Source organism: Delphinapterus leucas, chromosome 4, assembly GCF_059928025.1.
Source record: "Delphinapterus leucas isolate spDelLeu-1000000601 "Yukka" chromosome 4, BTC_Dleu_Yukka2, whole genome shotgun sequence".
Taxonomy (NCBI): Eukaryota; Metazoa; Chordata; class Mammalia; order Artiodactyla; family Monodontidae; genus Delphinapterus; species Delphinapterus leucas.
In genome coordinates this window covers 30,027,078-30,047,369 of record NC_143132.1, presented here as the reverse complement: position 1 = coordinate 30,047,369, position 20,292 = coordinate 30,027,078, and positions in this window count along the sequence as shown.

The following is a 20,292-nucleotide window of genomic DNA, read 5'->3' as shown; positions in this document are numbered from 1 at the left end:
AAACTCCTAGAATAAAAGATAGGGAACATATTCCTTGACATGAGTCATGGCAATGATTTTTTTGAATATGATCCCAAATGCTCTGGCTCAAAAGCAAAAGTAAACAAGTGGACCTACAGCCTCTGCATAGCAAAGGAAATAATCAACAAAATGAGTGGCAACCTAGAGCATGGGCAAAAATATTTGCAAACCATATATCTGAGAAGGGGTTAATTAGTAAAATATATAAGGACCTCATAAATCTCAACAGCAACAAAACAAATAATCTTATTTAATGGTGGACAAAAGACCTGATAGACATTTTTTCCAAGAAGGTATACAAGTGACTAACAGATACATGAAAAGGTGCTCAACATCAGGGATCACCACGCAAATGCAAATCAAAACCACTATGATATATTACCTCACATGTTAGGATAGCCACTATCAAAATGACAAGAGATAACAAATGTTGGTGAGGCTGTGAAGAAGAGTGTTCCTTGTACATTGTTGATGGGAATATAAATTAGTGCAGTCAGTATGGAAAACAATATGGAGTTTCCTCAAAAAAAAAAAAAGAACTACCCATAAGGTTTAGTAATCCCATATCTGGGTATATGTATGAATGATCTGAAATCAGTATTTCAAAGAGATCTCTGCATTCTCATGCTCATTGAGGCATTATTTACAATAGCCAAGATGCAGAAACAACCTAATGTTTGTCCACAGATGAATGGATAAAGAAAAATGTGGTATATATACACAATGGAGTAGTATTCAGCCTAAAAAAAAGAAAGAAAGGTTGATATTTGTGACAACATGGATGAACCTGGAAGGCATTATAATAAGTGAAACAAGTCAGACAGAGAAGACAAGAACTGTAAGGCGTAAGGTGTTATTTATACTTGGAATCAACAAGGAAAGAGAGACAATGTGAACTCGTAAAAACAGAGGGCAGAATGGTGGCTGCCAGAGACAGAGGGGTAGGGGAAATGGGAAGATGTTCATCAAAGGATACAAACTTTCAGTTATAAAATGAATATGTTTTCAGAATGTAATGTACAGCATGGTGACTCTAATTAATAATACTCTATTGTATACTTGAGATTTGTTAACAGAGTAGAGATATTAAGCGTTTTCACACACACCCCCACACACACAGAGAAAAGGTAACTATGTGGGGTGATGAGTGTGTTAATTAAATTGATTGCAGTAATCATTTTACAATGTATACATTCATCAAATCATCATGTTGTACACTTCAAATATATACAATATTATTTGTCAGTTATATCAGAAGGCTGGAATAATAAACTCTATATAATGCAAGGTTTTATATTATTGCTCATAAGTTTTGTAGGAATTGATAACTCAAATACATCATTACAAAGTAGTGACTCTCATCAAAGCAAACTAAAGGAGGGAGGCAAGGGAGAAGGCTGATGGAGTAGACAATGGTGAGGCAGAGAATGATGAGATATTAGCAGTATTTTCAGATGCCTTGTTCTAGAGAGCCTGTCAAATCATTTTGTCTAAAGGCATATAAGACCTTGTGGTCATCATTTCTCCTATAAATAAGCATACTAAAATGCTTGCCTAGAGGAGAGATCAACAGCCTAGTCCTTCTCTGATCCTGGAAACATTGGTGAAAGTGAGCATTGAAAAGCTGTCACCCAGAAAGATAACTAATTTGTTATCTTAACTACTTAAGCTTTTTAAAGGAAGTTTTAATTAGAAATAATATAATGCTCAAAATGTAAATGACATACTGTTCAATGGCTTCTAGTGTAAATATTCTTTTGCCACAAAAACACATGGAATGTAGACCAATGTTAAATAAAAGCATAGAACCACATAATAACTTCAAAGAGACTTAAAACTAAAAACTTAAATTTCCATTAAAGTAGAAGATAGGACTGAAATGACTGTGGAAATATAATTCAAAATGCACGAGGTAATATGCCTACTTTGCTTATTAAATTACACATTCTCCTGTTATGTACATTCAGGGTTGAAATTTTTTTAATTTTATACAAATTTTTATTATTATTATATTTTGTAACCACAGTACATGTCCTGATTTGGTTTCCTGGAGAGCAAACATTTTCACAGTAGAAAAAAATTAACATATTGCTTTAGTATGATAGAAAAATAGGCCATTTATCATCTTGTTTTAAGAGAAAGATCACAGATCAGCTCCTGTATGCTGTTTGTGTGTGTTTCCTACACTTTGCATTGCTAAATAATTGAGAACATTAGCTCCCAAACCATGAAAAATTCATTTTAACATGATGTATTATTAATCAACTTAATTTAAAGTGATCTGGAAAGTTCCAATTTCAGTTGTGAAGCTTGAAGATAAATTCAGGCAGTGGTTGGTACTTATTAAAATTTTGTAACTCTTTACTGCCTGATTTTTTTTTTTTCAGAAGTGGGTCACATTCTAATGAAAATGGCATAAAAATAATAGGCTAACCATTTCAGTCTACAAATTCCTTCACATATGTAAAAGAACAAACTAAAACAAACTTAGTCAACTCTTCATCAATTAGCAATGTTGTGCTTCCACTTTTAAATTCGGCACTGATATACACACATGCATAAAAGTGTATAATTTGAAAACTACTCATGTGCAATTCTTTCCTCTCTCCTCAGTAGAAAATTTTGGCTCATGTTTTGTCTCCCCAATAAAGTAATTATTAAAAACACTCAGTGCTTTTGCGATAAAGTTACAAGACCAATGATTTCTTATGTAGCTCCTACATCACCAAGCAATACCCATCTGAGATTAAAGGTGGGGTCCCATTAACATAAACATCCAAAGTCACTGTGATCTCTAATCTTCTTTAAAGCCTTTCAGGAATTTCTGAGAGTTGTACATGTCTCCCACATAATATCTCTTACCCTTCATTCACCCGCAAGACTTTGGATGCCATTTTCGTTCAAGGTCCCATTCATTGTCTCAGACTACCAGTATGGGGAGCCCTTGAAGTGCCAAAATTGCCCTGGGACCCTCAATATGCTCCTGCGACCATGATGCATTCCACATATGAGGAACGTGGGAGATTCTGGTCACTTTTTTTTCTTATGAAGACCAAAGCATACTGTTCTTTTCCCTAAAGTGTTACAGAGGAGCGAGACAGAGAGACAGACAGAGGGACAGAGAGGCAGAGAGAGAGAAAAGAGGTTTTTCAGGTATTACTTTCACGAAATCCTCCCTCCACCTTCATCATCCCCTCAACCACATGACAGCCATGATGTCATGAAGTCCTGGCCCAGAAACATATCCAAGCGACAGGCAGGATTCTCTCCTTAGTATCACCCCTATTCTCTCATATTGAGACAGTGATATTTGCCAAGCTTTTATGCTTAATCTCTGCCTTTAAGTTTTTCCATGACAGTCTTAAAATTTTTATGTCTGAAAACTCCTGTCAGATTCAGTTCAGTGGGCATATCCTCAATGGTCTTAACCCCAGCGGCAAACAAAAGTCTGCTATAGACAATTTGAAAATGGCGACCATGAGTACTGATTTTGTAGTAGTTTTTAAGCTAGAAACAAAATATTCATTTATTAGCATAGAGACAAAAAAGAACAAGATAGGCAATTTCAGGAAGATACTCTCATGGGATAAATACACCTTTGGAGAAGGGAAAAGAAAGAGAATGACCCGTTGCTACTGGATGGGAAAGGCACACGTTTTATGGCCCCAATAAGCCCACTATCTTCTGTCTCTCTCCCAGGACAAATACACATTCTCTATAGTAGTATTTGCCAAAATTGCCACTGCAGGATAGTGAAACACTTATTCTCCCTTCCTCTTTCCTGTAAGTCACTTGCTCACAAGTATTTATGCTACCTGAATGTGGATCAGAAATATCCCTTATAATTGTGATAATTTAAAAGATTTTTAAATGTCAGAGGAGAAGTTAAAAATGTATAAACCAATGCAGCGGGAGAAATGTGCCTTCCCTGTAAAAGTTATTTTGCCTGAAGTATATGGCAGAAAAATAAAACAGTTGGTGTCAATAAGGTTTAGTTGAGACACATTTAGAAAAGATTAAACGTTTACTCAAAGAAGGATAATATGGAAAGGAAAAGCTGGGAGATCTTTTTGTAGCCCATATAATGGAAAAATATTTTGTTACTATAATTTTATTATTTAGGCTATTTCTATTTTATATGCTATTGCTGCACATATTTCATTTATTTTCTTCTGACATATGTGTCTCCATTGCTAGGTTGTTTGCTTCTAGAGAGGAAGAACCATGTTTTACCCATCTTGGTATGCTGCCTGGCCATGATAAAAGCCTTAATATGTTTGTTGAATTAAACTGAACTTCAAAGTTCCATCTGGTTACATGAATTTCTGTAATTCAGCATATTAGCTATTTATAATTTTGGCTCTTCTTGGGTTTAAAGTCTGCCAGATTTTGCTCATGGCAGGTGGACTTTGCCATTCAGACTCAATGCAATGAAATGTCATGCACCCAAGTACCGCTCATTCATGATAATCTTATCATTATTTGTTAAAACACCCAATTCCCTGGACTGAAAGGATAATTTTGCAGTGTCTTCTTTTAAACAGAGGATTTACCATGCTCACTCTGAGTTACTGAACCATGAACTAAATTTTCTCTCCAAAAGGCAAAAATTATATACTTTTTATTAATTCAGTTTTTTGCTCTGAAATATAACATTTCATACATTCATCCCATAACAAAAATTACAAAGTTTTACAATGAAAGTGACTAAAAACTTAAATTACAGACATGTATATTCTCATATACCTCAGAGTTACCGTTTTCTTAGAGAATAAATCTGCAATGTCACTCATGAAGATAAATTTAGATCAACCATAAACAGAAATAACAGCTTGATTCTACAATACTTATATTTGTTTAGGTAAAAAGAGAAAATCTTCCCAGGAGATCCTGCTTTGTCATGGATAAGTATAATTTTTGTTTTGAGGATGTAATAATGACTTAACCCAGGAAGTCTCAGTAATTGCTATATTAAAATGGTTTTAAATATGAAGGAAGTGTATGAAGTGGCAAGGGTAGTGTAAGCATGTTTCAAAAATAAAAGAATAGAATTGGACTATAAAATAATGTAGCTATAGAAACAGGAGTAAAGTTTAAATTCAAAATTAAATGGAAGGCACAAATTAAAGAAAAGGGCTTCATGGGAAGTCAGCCTTCTCAATGGCATGAGGATAATTTGTTTTGAGCTACTTTAGCAGATGAGCTGATGAAATTTTACTTTGAATTAAGTGAAGATTAAAACAAGACTTGAAGAAGAAAATGCCCAAATATTTGGCAAGCTGCTAAGATGTGTATGGACTTAGTATGAATCTTATCAGTGTAGTAAATGTTCCAATTTCTACAGTTAAAAAATTAAATTAGTTTAAAATGTATAGCTAATATATTTTAATTGAGATCAGCATGTAAACTGCATTGAATTCCATTTGATTTTCATAATTTGTCTCGAATTCCACTTAAAATAGATTTGTCTATGTGGGTCTACCTAAGTCATTTCATTCACTATGTACAGTATTTCCGTAGTTCAACAGCTAAAACCATGAATTGACTTCATTCAACACAATTATATCCCCAAAACAAAAAACCATAAAACCAAATGGCTTAACAAGATAAATTATGTATGATTAAACTAAAATACCACGTCTAAGAATCATATTATCGGTTAAGTTGAATATGATAAGTAGATACTTGGTAAAATCAATAAAATTAGGATAATTAGAGTTTATCCCTGACTCTTTCATTCTCTATTGAACTAGTTAATAGGAAACTAAAAAACCCACTTCTTGTAAGACCTAAGATAAAGAGTCTAGCTGTGCTATAGCTTCTGCAGTGGCTCAAAATAAACTTTGAGTTAAATAAAACCTTCTCTCCAAAAATCAAAACCACTTTCTCTTCTTTTATGCAATTGGACACTCAAATATATTAGGCTAGGAATGAACTAGGAATACTTGAATGGACACATAAGACACAGAAAAATTGGAAAAAGGAAAGTAATATCAGTGGCCTCAGGTTCTTGTTGGAATTCTGCTGAAAGTCTACATGATATGGCCTAAGTTTTGATGAGTATATTTTTAGGATGACCAGGATCACTTTCAGGAAATATGATGCCTGGAATACCACCTCCCTTCCCCCCAACTTTTTGTTATAAATGAGACAAAAACTGTTTTGTGATACTTTCACAACAATATTCTTTGAAAGTCAAATGACTATTTCCAGAACTGAAAAGTGTCCATAATTTATGGTGGAGGCTATCGGGACCATCTAGGTAGTGGGGTCCTCAGGAGGGCAGGTGCTACACTGATATTACTTTCCTATTTAGGACCTAACCTTACAAGGCACATGAGCTCTGTGAAACTGTTGTCCATACATAAATACAAACACACACATTTTTCTGCCACTAAGCAATAGATCCATTTCAATATTCTAAATATTTAAGAGTTCTTGTCAATTTCATCAGCGAGGTCATAAAAGCTTTTATAGTTATAATCTTCATTATTTAATAGTTTAATAGTCATAATCCTCATTGTTTAGTCTTGATCCTTTAGGATAGACCCCAGATACACCACCCTGCTGTGTGCTATGCCTCATGTACAGCACAGATTAGACCAAAGTGATGAATGGCAAAATAAATAATCTAATCATAAAGAACAATGGTGCACATAACATTCTGAACCCTCAGGGCTTTGTTGACTTTCAGGAGGAAAAAGAAAGTAGAGAATTCCTGGAGCATTTTGTTTATGCCAATAAATTTCTAGTAGAAACATAGCACCCCAAGAAAAAACACACCGAGATAATGATTTTGTCTAAATAGTGACAAAACATGTATGTGGAAACACAAATTTTGTCTTTTGTCCAGTGTTTTTCACTTTGAGTAAGCAAAGCAACAGATTTCTCTCAAAAATTGATATAAAATGAGTATTTTTAAAATGGATTGCAGTGAACACATGTTTGGGGGAGTCACGCTTTTGCTAGAAATAGATCTGTGCTCTATCATATGTCCTCACTGAAATCTAAGAATTAAAAAAAAATAATAACCGTTTCTTTCATTTATTTTAGGCATATTCTTATACCAGCATCCTGCTAAGTTTGTTGTTGCTTTTATTTTTGTTTTTTGCTTTGTTTTTATATAGTCCTATTATTATCCTCCCTTTACTAACAAGAACACTGAAGTTCAAAGGGTTTTGTAATGTGTTCAAGATCATGGCTTACTAAGTGATGAAGCTTGGTTTGAAATTCAAAGTTGTCTGTCCCAGAGACCAGGCTCTAAACTACTATACCTGTTCCTCCTCATTAAAATATACTACTTTTATGTGAGACATATCAGGTGAGAACTTACAATGTAAGAGAGTTTTGTTTTGATAGATGGGTAGAAAATTGTTTGATAAATCTCTCTTGAAACTACTCTTAAATATAATGAATAAGTTACCGCATGAAGAAAAGGCTGGTTATGAGAGAAATCATTTTTAGGAAAAACATTATCTCTATGGGGCTTCCATGCAAGACGCCATTTCAAACCTAAAGATATTCTGCTAGGAGATGTGAAAGCCAAGGGAAAAACGTGCTTCAGAAATTACCCATTGCCAGCATTTGACAAAATCTTTCAGTTGGATCTGGTAATTCATTTTGATACTATAATTTCATTCTCTAAGTGGATATAAAGTTTTATATTCTTCAGAAACTCTCACATTTTTCAGTGTATGCTCAGTTTTATGTATAGCAAATGATTCTGAAAATTTCTACAATAAAAAAATGAAAACAAAGTTTAAAAACTTTTATATGTGTCAAACATAGTTTCCTAAATTCATTTGACTATAGAATTCTCTTCTCGTTCAACTTATATGAGTGCCTCAGTGTTCAATCCAGAATTTGCCACAGGCTAGTATATTAGAATTCACGTTGAATCCTTCCAACCTCCCAAATGTTATCTAAAACTGATAAATTGCATGACTTGGGAGGAAAAAATCTTAGCAAATGAGCAAAATTTTACCAAAATAGTCAATATTTGTATATTTTCAAACACTTACAAAGCTGAAAATATTCTGTAACCACCTAATTTATATAAAGATGGAGAATGAAGTATTAATATCCAATTATTTCTTTGATCTATTTTCCCTAACATTCTTAACTATCCCTCACTTTTATGCTGTTTTATCATTGCCTTTCTTCCAATTAATCAATGATAAACTTATATCTGAAATACATTTGCCCAATATATTTGCATATTGATGTATGCAGGAACACGTTTTCCAGTTACATTCTGATTTTGTTTTCTCTTTCTGAAATAAATAAATTTGCTTAAATATCTTCTGCTTTAAGCTTTGTTAAAGCAAATATTTTTTTGCAAGGTTAATACTAAGCTAAATTAAAGTGATTAAGAATCTATTCACTACCCTTGAACGAAAACCACAGGATGTTTCATAGGCTTGAAATAAGTTGATTCTTTTGGAAACGATCTGTATTTGGAGCAAACACAGACAACTGGTGAGGACAGATAAAATAGAATTCTGTCCATGAATTTAATGGCAAAGAAACAAAACCGCCTCCATGCTGTTATTCATGCCAACTGAGCCCACATTTCTCCATTCCTTCCAACTATTACCAGTAGGAGACTTATCAAGAGAGATAGATATCAATGTTTGAATTAAGTAAAATGTTGATTCTACTGAGTCTGGTGTTCTCAATCAAACATTGATTAAGAGTTTCAATGGTATACTTATTATATCCCTTTTGTTATACCTTTACTGTAGGACTAAATGCCTGTCCCATCATTTTATTCATTCTACATCATGTTTTCCTTTTTAAAAGAGTCTCTGCTGATTATAAAATGTAACACATATTCTGTTTTAGAACACTTGGAAAATACAACACATACATATGTGTGTATATGTATATAAACAATAAAACAATAATAAAACATAATTCTTAAGGACAAAGGTTATAACTATTTTTCATATTTGGTGCATTAATTTCCCATCTATTCTTTGAATGATGTAGTAATCATCCGATTTTCCTTGTTCTGACACTTTTAACACTTTTTCTATTGCCTTCCTTGCCTCTCACTAGAAGAAGTTGCAATAATGGTAAGATGGGTCCTTAGCTATATTTATATTGCATTTTCTTCTATTTTTATGTCATTTCCACTATTAACTTTGATTAAACACACTATATTGACTTTGTTATCATGTATCAGACACTTGTCTGGGCACTGGGGGATGCACAATGACAAACATAATGGGAACAGTCCTCTTCTCATTGAGCAAAACAATGTATTTTAAAAAGAAAGAAATACCTGAAAGATATATAAATTAACAGAAAATGTATAGACAGTAGTGACTCCTATTTGGAGAAGCAAGGCTAGGTGTCGTCAGAGAGTGATTGGAAGGCTACTTTTGATTTAGGTAACGAAGGAAGTTCTATCTAGATGAAATCTAAACTGAGACCTGAATATCAAGAATGAGTCGATCACGTGAAAAAAGATCAGAGGAAGAAAAGTGATCCGGGAGGAAGGAATAGCTAGTGCAAAACCCTTACTGCAAACAACACAATTGGCGTGTCTGAGGAACAAGAACACAGCATAGTTAGGACATGATGAGCGAGGAGAAAAGTGGGTCAAAATAAATGGAAAGAACTGAGTATGGGCTGGCAAGGTATGCAGGGTTTTGTAGGCCAGGGTCAAATGTGGAATTTATTATAAGTGTAATGAAAAGACATTGGGAGATTTTAAGCAGGCTAGGTACATGATGAATTATCTTTAAGGAAAACATTCTTGAATATAAATATGCAACTTAACTATAGAATGGAATCTGCAAAAATGTCGAAATTGGACTGGACCTACAGAAAAGAGAAACTGTTTAATCTCCATATTTTCACAAAATCACATTTGGATCGGTATAATTGAATTTATGCAATTATTATTATTACTAGTAGTAGTAGCAAAAAAACAGCTTTGGGCCAAGAATCAGAACATGGATAGTGGGATTTTCTACTTACTTTTCTGACCTTGAGTGAATCACTTTTCTGGAAGACTTAGTGCCCTAATTGGAAAAGGTGGGTGTCACACTGGCTCACCTCGAAGAATTCTACGAAAACATCTCTTTCCTCTTTTCCTAAAGCCATTTCTTTGTGAACCATTTTCTTAAGGAAAAAATATTGAGTGAAGTTAAGTCAGACAGAAGAAGACAAATAAATATCATATGGTATTGCTTATATGTGGAATCTAAAAAAATGGTATAAATGAACCTATTTACAAAACAGAAATAGAGTCACAGATGTAGAAAACAAACCTATAGTTACCATGGGGATGGGGGGAGGAGGGATAAATTGGGAGATTGGGATTGACATATACACAGTACTATATGTAAAATAGATAACAAATAAGAACCTACAGTATAGCACAGGGAACTCTACTCAGTACTCTGTAATGACCTACATGGAAACAATCTAAAAAAGAGTGGACATATGTGTATGTATAACTGATTCACTTTGCTGTACAGCAGAAACTAACGCAACATTGTAAATCAACTATACGCCAATAAAAATTAACAAAAAAAAGAGAATTAGGACTATCCATACTTGTTACTACAAATAACACAGGAAGTCCCCATTCTCATCTATGTTTTCAATTATTGGTACAGATTGAGTTTGGAAAAAACTGTCTTATCCGAAAACTAGTTATCATCGAAGAGAGGGTTCCTGTAGCATAAAAATTTTCCAGAACATGCTTCATTAAGAATGTCCAGAAAAACTTACTTGCTTATTAAAATGGTTTATTCTATCAAGTCACTAAATCTTTACTTTTTTATGTTGTACTAAGTGGAAAAAATGAAAAAATAATGCTATGACCTGGAGATGTTTTGAATAAGCATTCTGATTCTAAATACTCAGGGAAATATGAATAAAATCATTAATAAAAGTATGAAAATATACAATAAAGAAATATGTCTACTGGCCTATGTAATTTTTCCAATGTCAGAAATATTTATTAACAGATACTGGGATCTATTCAGTCATACCCATTTTTAAAGGCATATAATATGAAGAAAACACAAATAACTAAGGGGAAAACACAAGATATAATAATCACACAAAGAATGCCAAGAACCTACAATGCATTACAGAAATACGCCAGCAAATCATTTTCAAAAGGCATGATTAGTTTCCAGATACAATTTGCCCATATGCACCACCTGGCAAAGCAATGGAAAGTGATTTCCCCGACCCCCCAATCTCCTTTCCCATAGGCTACCCTTGTGAGTTCTTTCCTTTTCAAGGTTGCTTTTGTCATTAAAAGAGTGTAGGGAAAAGAAAAGCAAATAGAAATAGATGAACACAGGGATGAGAGCCAAAAAAACCTCATGTTTTCTAAACCTTCACAAATGCAGTTTCTAATGACCATTACAGATACCTAGATGCCGTAATAACATAACGATCATTACTGATACGTAGATGCTGTTTTTGAGCAAAGAAGTAACACAGGTTCAAAGACATTGCTAAGTAGAAGAAAGAACAATAGACTGATTACTAGCACTTTGAAATTTAGTCAACGTTTTAGTGTAAATTTGTGCATATTCCTTAGATACATAAGCTTCCGAATCCTCATTTGCCAAATAAAGGAATTCAACTAAACAACATTCCAGTTCTTCATGCATTCCAAAATCTTACGTATCTGAGATGAATCATGCACTAAATCATACAATAAACATTTGTTGGCCCCAGCCTTTCTCTCCGACTTCATATCTAACCACATACTTGCTACCCTTCATCCACATTGACTTTGCTCTTCCTGGAATGAGCAACCTTGCTCTCATATCAGAACCTTTAAGTGCTAAGTAACATCTGCCTGGAATATTTTCAAGGCTCACTCCTTATCACTATTCTAATCTATGCCCAGTTGTCACCTCCTCAAAAAGGCCTTCCTCAATCGCTCTACCTAAAGTACCTTGTCCCTTTCATTCATTTTATATTTCTCTTAACTCTTGTCATTATCAGCAGTTGATGACTACCTCCTCCATTCCTGTCAAAGTGAAAGCTCCAGGAAGGGTGCCAAGTGTTGTCATTTTTAATTCTATGCCAATGAATATTGCACCTTATCACATATGTGAGTGTTCCATTATTCTTCAATGAAGACAGAATATTTATGTTTTATATCCCATTATCATATTATATTCAGCATGTTCAAAACTAAACATTTCAAATTCTGGATTGTCTTTTAATTTTTCCGATTTTCTCAGTTTTCTATATTAGGAGCCTTAGAGCCATCTTTAATTCTTTTCTTCACCTCATTTCTTCAATTTATTCTACCATTAAGTACTGGGATAGTCACTCTCCCTACTCATTATGCCTGCATTTCTATAACACTCCCTTTTTTAAAAAACTGAAGTATTGTTGATTTACAATGTTGTGTTAGCTTCAGGTGTACAGCAAAGTGATTCAGATTCTTTTCCATTATAGGTTATTATGAGATATTGAATTTAGTTCCCTGTGTTATACAGTGGGTCCTTGTTGTTTATCTACTTTATATACAGTTGTGTGGTAGTGTCTTTCTGTTAATCCCAAACCCCCTCTCCCCCTCCTCCCTCTCCCTTTCCCCTTTGGTAACCATAAGTTTGTTTTTTATGCCTGTGAGTATCAATACAACTTCCACCATCTCTGACTTTTTGTCTCTTCTGAATGGTAAAAAGGAAGCATGCCTAAGACTCTAGCTTTATGTTACTTCTGCAACTATAAATAAAATAACCAAACTGATTCAACCTAGGCATCTCCGTTTGCGAGATAGCGTGGTACATGGTTCACCTAAGCTCTCAAACTTCCTAACTAGCAATCATTTCAGCTTAGGTCAGTGACATTACTATATTAAGAGCATATGATGGTACTCTCCTGCCTATGGTTGTTCGTATGATTTTCTTATGCTTCGTGTAATTCTTCCACGTTAACTGCTTTCCCCTCAATTAGCTAAACTCTACACATCTTCCAAGGCTTAGCTCAAGGCTTACTTCCCTATATCTAACACAATTCACTAAATTCTCAATGATCTCTCCCTTCTTTAAACTCCAGTCACACTAAAACTATATAATATATACTAAACATAAATTTGATCCCATGCTGTCACTTCTCGCATAACCAATTGCTTGATATGAATATGATTTCCCCAGCCAATTGATATGGTCTTTATGGAAGGTGCTTCATTCCCTGCCTCTCGTGTAGCACGATGTATAAACAAGAGATGAAGACCACGTTGTTTAAAACTTCTTTCCCTGAAGCCAACAGAGGTAAAAATAAACTGTCTAGGGTTATAATCTAGGGCAGCGGTTCCCAACGTTTTTGGTACCACGGACCGATTTCGTGGAAGACAATTTTTCCATGGATGGGGGAGGGGGTTGGGGGGATGTTTTAGGAAGTAATGCGAGTGATGGGGAGCCATGGGGAGCGGCAGATGAAGCTTCATTCGCTCGCCCGCCACTCACCTCCTGTTGTGTGGCCCGGTTCCGGTACCCGTCCGTGGCCCAGGGGTTGGGGGACCCCTGAGCTAGGGAGTAGCAGCGTCAGGATTTAAACTCAGATCTCTTAACTCCTAGTCAGAGATCCTGCCATCTAAAATTTTCTCATGTATTTAGATCACCTCTTATAAATCACTCACTTGGAGTAACACATTATTTAATAAGAGTAACACTAAAGTTCTAAGGAAATGCTTAATAATATGACATAGCATATACATTCCCACAGAGCAAAATATTGGCATTATTTAATATTCAAAACAAATATTTAGGTGAAAAGATGAAAGTAACGGCTCTCAAACATTAGTGTACATTGAAATCACCTGACACCTGCAATCTCCTCTCTAATACAACTATCATGCAACAAAAACCCTGGGCCAAAAATGTGTGTATTGTTTAACTGACTCTGCAGGTGGTTCTGATGATCATGGTCTTTGAATCACATCTTGAAGTGGTAGCCTGAGCTAAGTCCCTATGCAGTGGAGTAAAAATTGTGGTTGAGGGAGATGTAGAGGTCCCTGGGCATGTCATTCGGGAATAGCTTTTTGGAGAACTTAGTCTGGGTCAGTGCAGTAGTTCTGAAGTTCTCCTGAAAGCAGCAACTGCTCTGAGAATTCTGTCTCTTATTCATAATCTGGAAGAAAAGAAAGATGAATGCTTCTCCTTGTCAACAATATTTTAAAATAGATTATTTAATGATAACGTAGAGAATGATTTTTCAATTTCAAGTACTACAAATATCTATAAATATATTGATTCTGTTGAAATAAAAATTAAAGAGACACCCTGTTATCATCTAATTTCCTCTTATACAGGAAAGAATGGAAAGAAATTTTTCATTGGCAACATAATAAATGGTAAAAAAGCACTATCTGGAAACATTGCTGAATAACCTCCTCTTAAGATACTCTTCAATCCGATGTAACCTATGAAGTCTAAACACTTCTAAGAAATAAACTCTCATTGGCTCTTATAGGCAGAATAATGGCCTAACAAAAACATCCACAACCAAATCCCGCAACCAATAAATGTGTTCTTGTACATGGCAAGAGAGACTTTGCAGATGTGATCACAGATGGATTACCTTGGTGGGCTCAGTCTAATCATACTAGACTTAAAAGTGGCAGAGGATGGAAGAAACATGGGTCAGAGAATTGCAAATGGAGGAGGACTTGATGTCTGATTTTGAAGAGGTAGGGAGGTGACCAGAATTGTGGGCCCTCTAAAAGCAGTTAATGACTCCCAGTTTATCAGCAGCTCTACACTGAACACTGGGATGATTAATTTTACATGTCAATGTGACTGGGCTAAGGGATGCTCAAATCACTGGTAAAACTTTTTTCCTGGGTGTGTCTGTGTGGATGTTTCTGGAAGAGATTAGAATTTGAATCTGTAGACTGAGTCAAGAAGATAGAGCTCACTAACGTAGGTAGGCACCATCTAACCCTTTGAGAGCATGAATAGAACAAAAAAGGCAGAGGAATGACAGATTCCCTCTCTATGCTTGAGCTGGGACATCTATCTTCTCTTGTCCTCAGACACCAGCCATCAGACATTGGAGCTTCTGATTCTTGGGCACTCTGATTGAGACCAGGACTCACGCTATTGGCTTCCCTGATTCTCAAGGCTTTGGGTTTGGGCTTTCTTGGGCCTCCAGCTTGCAGGCAGCAGATCACAGCACTTTTCAGTTCCATAATCACAGGAGCCAATCTCTCATAATTAACTATCTATTATCTATCTATCTATCTATGTATCTTCTATTTCCTATTGTTTCTATTTGCCTGGATAACCCTGACTAATCAAGAGATCTTGACCCTATAACCTTAAGGAATTGAAATGTGCCAAAAATCTGTATAAGCAGAAAATGGATTTTTCTCTAGAGTCTTCAAAAAGGAATGCAGCCTGATGACAACCTGATCTTAGCTGGATGAGACCTGCACCAGACTCGTGACTTACAGAACTATAAGATAATAAATTTGTGTTGTTTAAGCCTCTAAGTGTACGGTAATTTGTTACATTAGTGATATGATACTAATACACTGACCTAAAAAGGATGTAAGTAAAAGAAAATATGTGTTTTTAACAGGAAGGAAAGAGAGCTGCCATACCTGAATGCACAATTACAGAAATGGCTTCAAGCATCATCTTCTACTCAACTGCCAAGTTAAGAGTGTAGATAAAAAAAAAAAAAAAGAGTGTAGATCAACATAGGGAAGCCCAGCATTTACCACTGGGGACATGAGACTGATAACTGTGATTCAACACCATTAACTGAAGAAGTGATTAAAATCAAGACCAGGTCAGGATTTAAATAAATATGCACTTGACAAGTCTAGGCAAGCCTGGATAAATAAGAAAAATCACAAGTAAAAAGAAATAAAATTGTTCTGGGCACATAAGAAGAGTTATTCCAAGTCAAAAGGCGAAGTCCATTTAGCTCCGTATTCTTCACCTTTCAGGGGCACTGAGGTTTTTTTGCTCAAGCATGAGAATCTTATTGTTAACCTCAGAACTCAGAAGTTCCCCCACATAGTGATCAAATTGTGGTGCTGCCTTCAAGGAATTCATATAAATACTTCAGAAAAATTTCCCTTATATTTCAGGGTACAACTATGTCACTTATTTTTATTAAAGTTGTATAAATGAGAACATTTAAAAGATTCTGTACCAGCTTCTTCTAATGCACTAGGATGTGGCAATTTTCTTTTCTTTCTATTTAGATTCTCAATGATGTTGAACAGTTTTATGATAATTTTTCTTATAGTTCCAGGGTAAAAGTTTGATTTTATTTCCTCATATGCCAAATATGGTTAATGTTGATATTTATGTCAAAAATTTATTTTGAGGGTTAAATGTAGTAATGTGTGGGAGGCATGTGGGACAGCACCTGATACTTGTAAGACAGCCACATATTTCAGCTCTTATTGTTGTTAATTGCTTATCCTTACTTAGTCTTGTATTACTTTCACTGCATTTTTAAAATGCCTTTCAAGAGGCTATCCATCTATATCGTATGTTACAATTGATCATTTATTTCATTCACCAGTAACCTTCTACACTGCAAGCATATGCTAGGTATTGAGGTTAGGAAGATGATTTTTGTTTGTTTTTTTGTTTTTGTTTTGTTTTATTGCGGTACGCGGGCCTCTTACTGCTGCGGCCTCTCCCGCTGCGGAGCACAGGCTCTGGACACGCAGGCTCAGCGGCCATGGCTCACGGGCCCAGCCGCTCCGCGGCATGTGGGATCCTCTCGGACCGTGGCACGAACCCGTGTCCCCTGCATCGGCAGGCGGACTCTCAACCACTGTACCACCAGGGAAGCCCAGGAAGATGATTTTAACATAGACTTTACTCACTTTCAAGGTGCTCAAGGTCTAGCACAGAATGGTCACCAGAGGTCATGTAGCATGTCATTCAAGCTAACTGCAATAACCAACACTCTCCACACTCAGTGTCTTGAAAGATTTAAAATATCAAGGTTTATTTCTTGCTTCTGCAAAGCTGGCTATGGGTCCTGAAGAACACACGAGTTGTTGGTGATAACTGAGTTTTGCACTTTATAAGAACATGTGTACCAGGACCACTGCAGTAGTGGAGGACAGCAGCACATAAATATATCTGCTCACATTTCATTGACCGGTGCAAATCTCATGGTCATGCCAAAACTCAAGAAAGTGAGGAAGTATAATCTCTCATGTGTCCAGCAGGAGAGCCAGAGATATTAGTGTGTATGACTAATGTCTCCCAAGTCTATGTCTACCTTCACAATGAATAATCCTTGAACAGAGGATAAAACTGGTAGTCAAGGGTTGGAAACTTCTGGTAGACCTGTTTTGTATGATTCATATCTGGGAATCAGAGAGAGAACACTGAATTTCTAAGTTATTTTGGAAATTGATAGGACTGCAGCTCCAATTATTGTAAATACAAGTAAGTCTAATAAACTTGATATCACAAATAGTGAATATTTAATGGATATGGTTTATAAATAGGTTATATTTTTACTGCACACCAAGATTTTCATTGTTTTTAAAATAACACCTCAAATTTGTAATGATGAACCATTTCAATATCTTGCTATGATACTTAATAGTTTGTTTTCTCTGAGTTTTGAAAATAATCACAGACTTTTTAAGCAAAAAAGAAAAAAGCGGGCTTCCCTGGTGGCGCAGTGGTTGGGAGTCTGCCTGCCGATGCAGGGGACACGGGTTCGTGCCCCCGGTCCGGGAGGATCCCACGTGCCGCGGAGCGGCTGGGCCGGTGAGCCATGGCCGCTGAGCCTGCGCATCCGGAGCCTGTGCTTCGCAGCGGGAGAGGCCACAACAGTGAGAGGCCCACGTACCGTAAAAAAAGAAAAGAAAAAAGCCAGTTTTAAAGAAATTTCTCTATACTGTAGATTTCTTTGAAGTAATTGTATTTCAGTGTCCACACTAACTATATAATTTTTGCCAAACTCATACATTTTAATGCTCTGCAATTAGCTAAGGTGATAACCATACTTAGGACTTTCATATTCTGTCCCATCCAAAGATCGTTTTGCACTCTAGATGGTTTACCTCTTTTGGATGGGGCACTTTCATATGTCTCACCACTGAGGAAGGAGAGAATCTACAAATATTAATTTCACTATCTCAGTGGCAGGAATGAAAACAGTTATTGAGACTTAGCCTGATTTCTCCAGTTCAATAAGTGTCTAGAGACCCTGGGATAGTGTTTCAATACAATTTTATATCCAATTTTAAAGATTTTGGTGTGTGTTTCAAGTAGAAATTTCTTGTTAACTATTAAGGTACTATGGGTGCCAGCTAAGCAGCAGCACATTAACGAAACGTTTATTTTCAAGTTCTTGGGCTTTTATTAAGTACTTAGAAATTAAGTATATCCTGTGAAAATGAATAAAGGAAAACCTCATTCAAAATGGAATCAGAAAGAACTTCCCTGGTGGTCCAGTGGTTAAGACTCTGTGCTTCCACTGCAGGGCGCATGGGTTCAGTGCCTGCTCCGGGAACTAAGATCCTGCATGCGGCGTGGTGCAGCCAAAAATAAAACAAACAAACAAACAAACAAGCAAATCAAAATGGAGTCAGAAAGCCCTAAATGGGGAGCTTCAGGCATGTACCACTCCTGGCAACTCATTTTACATACCACAGAAGGAAGAAAGATTTTCTCTTTGCCCAGCAACAACCCGGCCAATAAGAAACCACTTCAATTCAGCCAATGAGGAAACATGAAAACTCAGCACTCTCACTCTCCCAGGAACTTTCTTTCAAAGAGCTCCTCCCAACTTCCTCCTCTCTCTATTAAAGAACACTCCTCTCCTTTGTTCTCCAGACTTGCTTATGGTTCACCACAGTTTGCATGTCCTGAATTTCAATTCCTCTGTTATTCCCAGATAAACCTGATTTTGCTGGCTAAACCACTTAGCTTTTTATTTTAAAGGTTGACAATTCTTTATATAGAAAAAGAGGTTACACTAGTCCTTATATCCATTTGTCCATTTCCCACACACTTGAAGTTATGGAATAAAATTAGTTTTCAAGCAGATTCATTCTTTCTCAAGTTTTGCTACCATTGGTTGTGATCCGATGATGCTGTGTGTACAAATCTCTGCACAGTAATAATTTAAAATTGTATTATCAATAGACAACTTGAGTCTCTTCTACTATTAATTAAAAATACTGAAATAAATAAGGTGGTGGATAAATAGAGCAAGGTCAGAAAGCTGGATTGTTTTTCTATCAAGGTCAAACCTTGTTTACTATATGATGTTATAATAGTATGAGCCTGGTTTTTCTAAACTGTTTCTTTCATTTCACCAATATGTGCTCTTTAGGTAACTGTTTTACAACAAAATTTTTATGAGTGGAGAGATTTAGAGTTAGGGGTTATGAGCTGATTCACTCGACAGTCTATCAGTTATTCCTTGGAAAAGCCATATACTTCCCGATACTTAATGTTATTATCACAAGATGGGATTTTATCACTTCATACATGGCTTTTTGCATTTCTTCTCCACCCTGATCTATTTTACTGATAACATTTTAAAATGTATTGTCATTATGTCATTACTTTGTTCAGAAATCTCTGGTGTCTTCCATTTAATAATATGTTGAAAGCTCTTCTTGGTACTAGAAAAGGAATGTGGTGTCACGCCACAGCAAGGCTTTTGGATTCCTAGAAACCTTAGTTTCAACTCCAGATTCAACAATTAGGCAAACCACTTAATCTTTGTAGTCATATGTATAAAATAGTGATAATGACTTTTCCCTCAAAGCGTTCTTTCCAAGGTGCTATTATGAAGAATGGGTGATCTACTTATAGAGAGACTAACAAGGCATCTGGCACATAATAAACACTTACATTAATTTCCTTTCTTTCTTTATTTACTGCTCAAGACAGGTTGAAGCTTTGTATCTTTAACAAATACAAATTCAATTGTAAGAAATTTTGACTCTAATTTTTTTCACTTATCTCTGTATACTTTAAATGTTATAACATTATATTTTGCCTATGCCCTCAATATGACTGGATATTATTGCATAGACTACGTATTTATATAAAGAAAACACTCTTACAGAGTTGTATGTTAAAAACCATGCAAGGTGTCCTTTGTGGGTCATTTAATTGATTTTAAGGCCAATTTTGATGATAAGAGATTTTCGCCTTATATCATAAATAACTTCAGCGCCTCATCTTGTGTAACTTGACTTTACCACCTAAAATGTTCCCACTTACACTTGCACTCGCAGTATCACCTCTAGTCAGCCCACAACAAACTTGT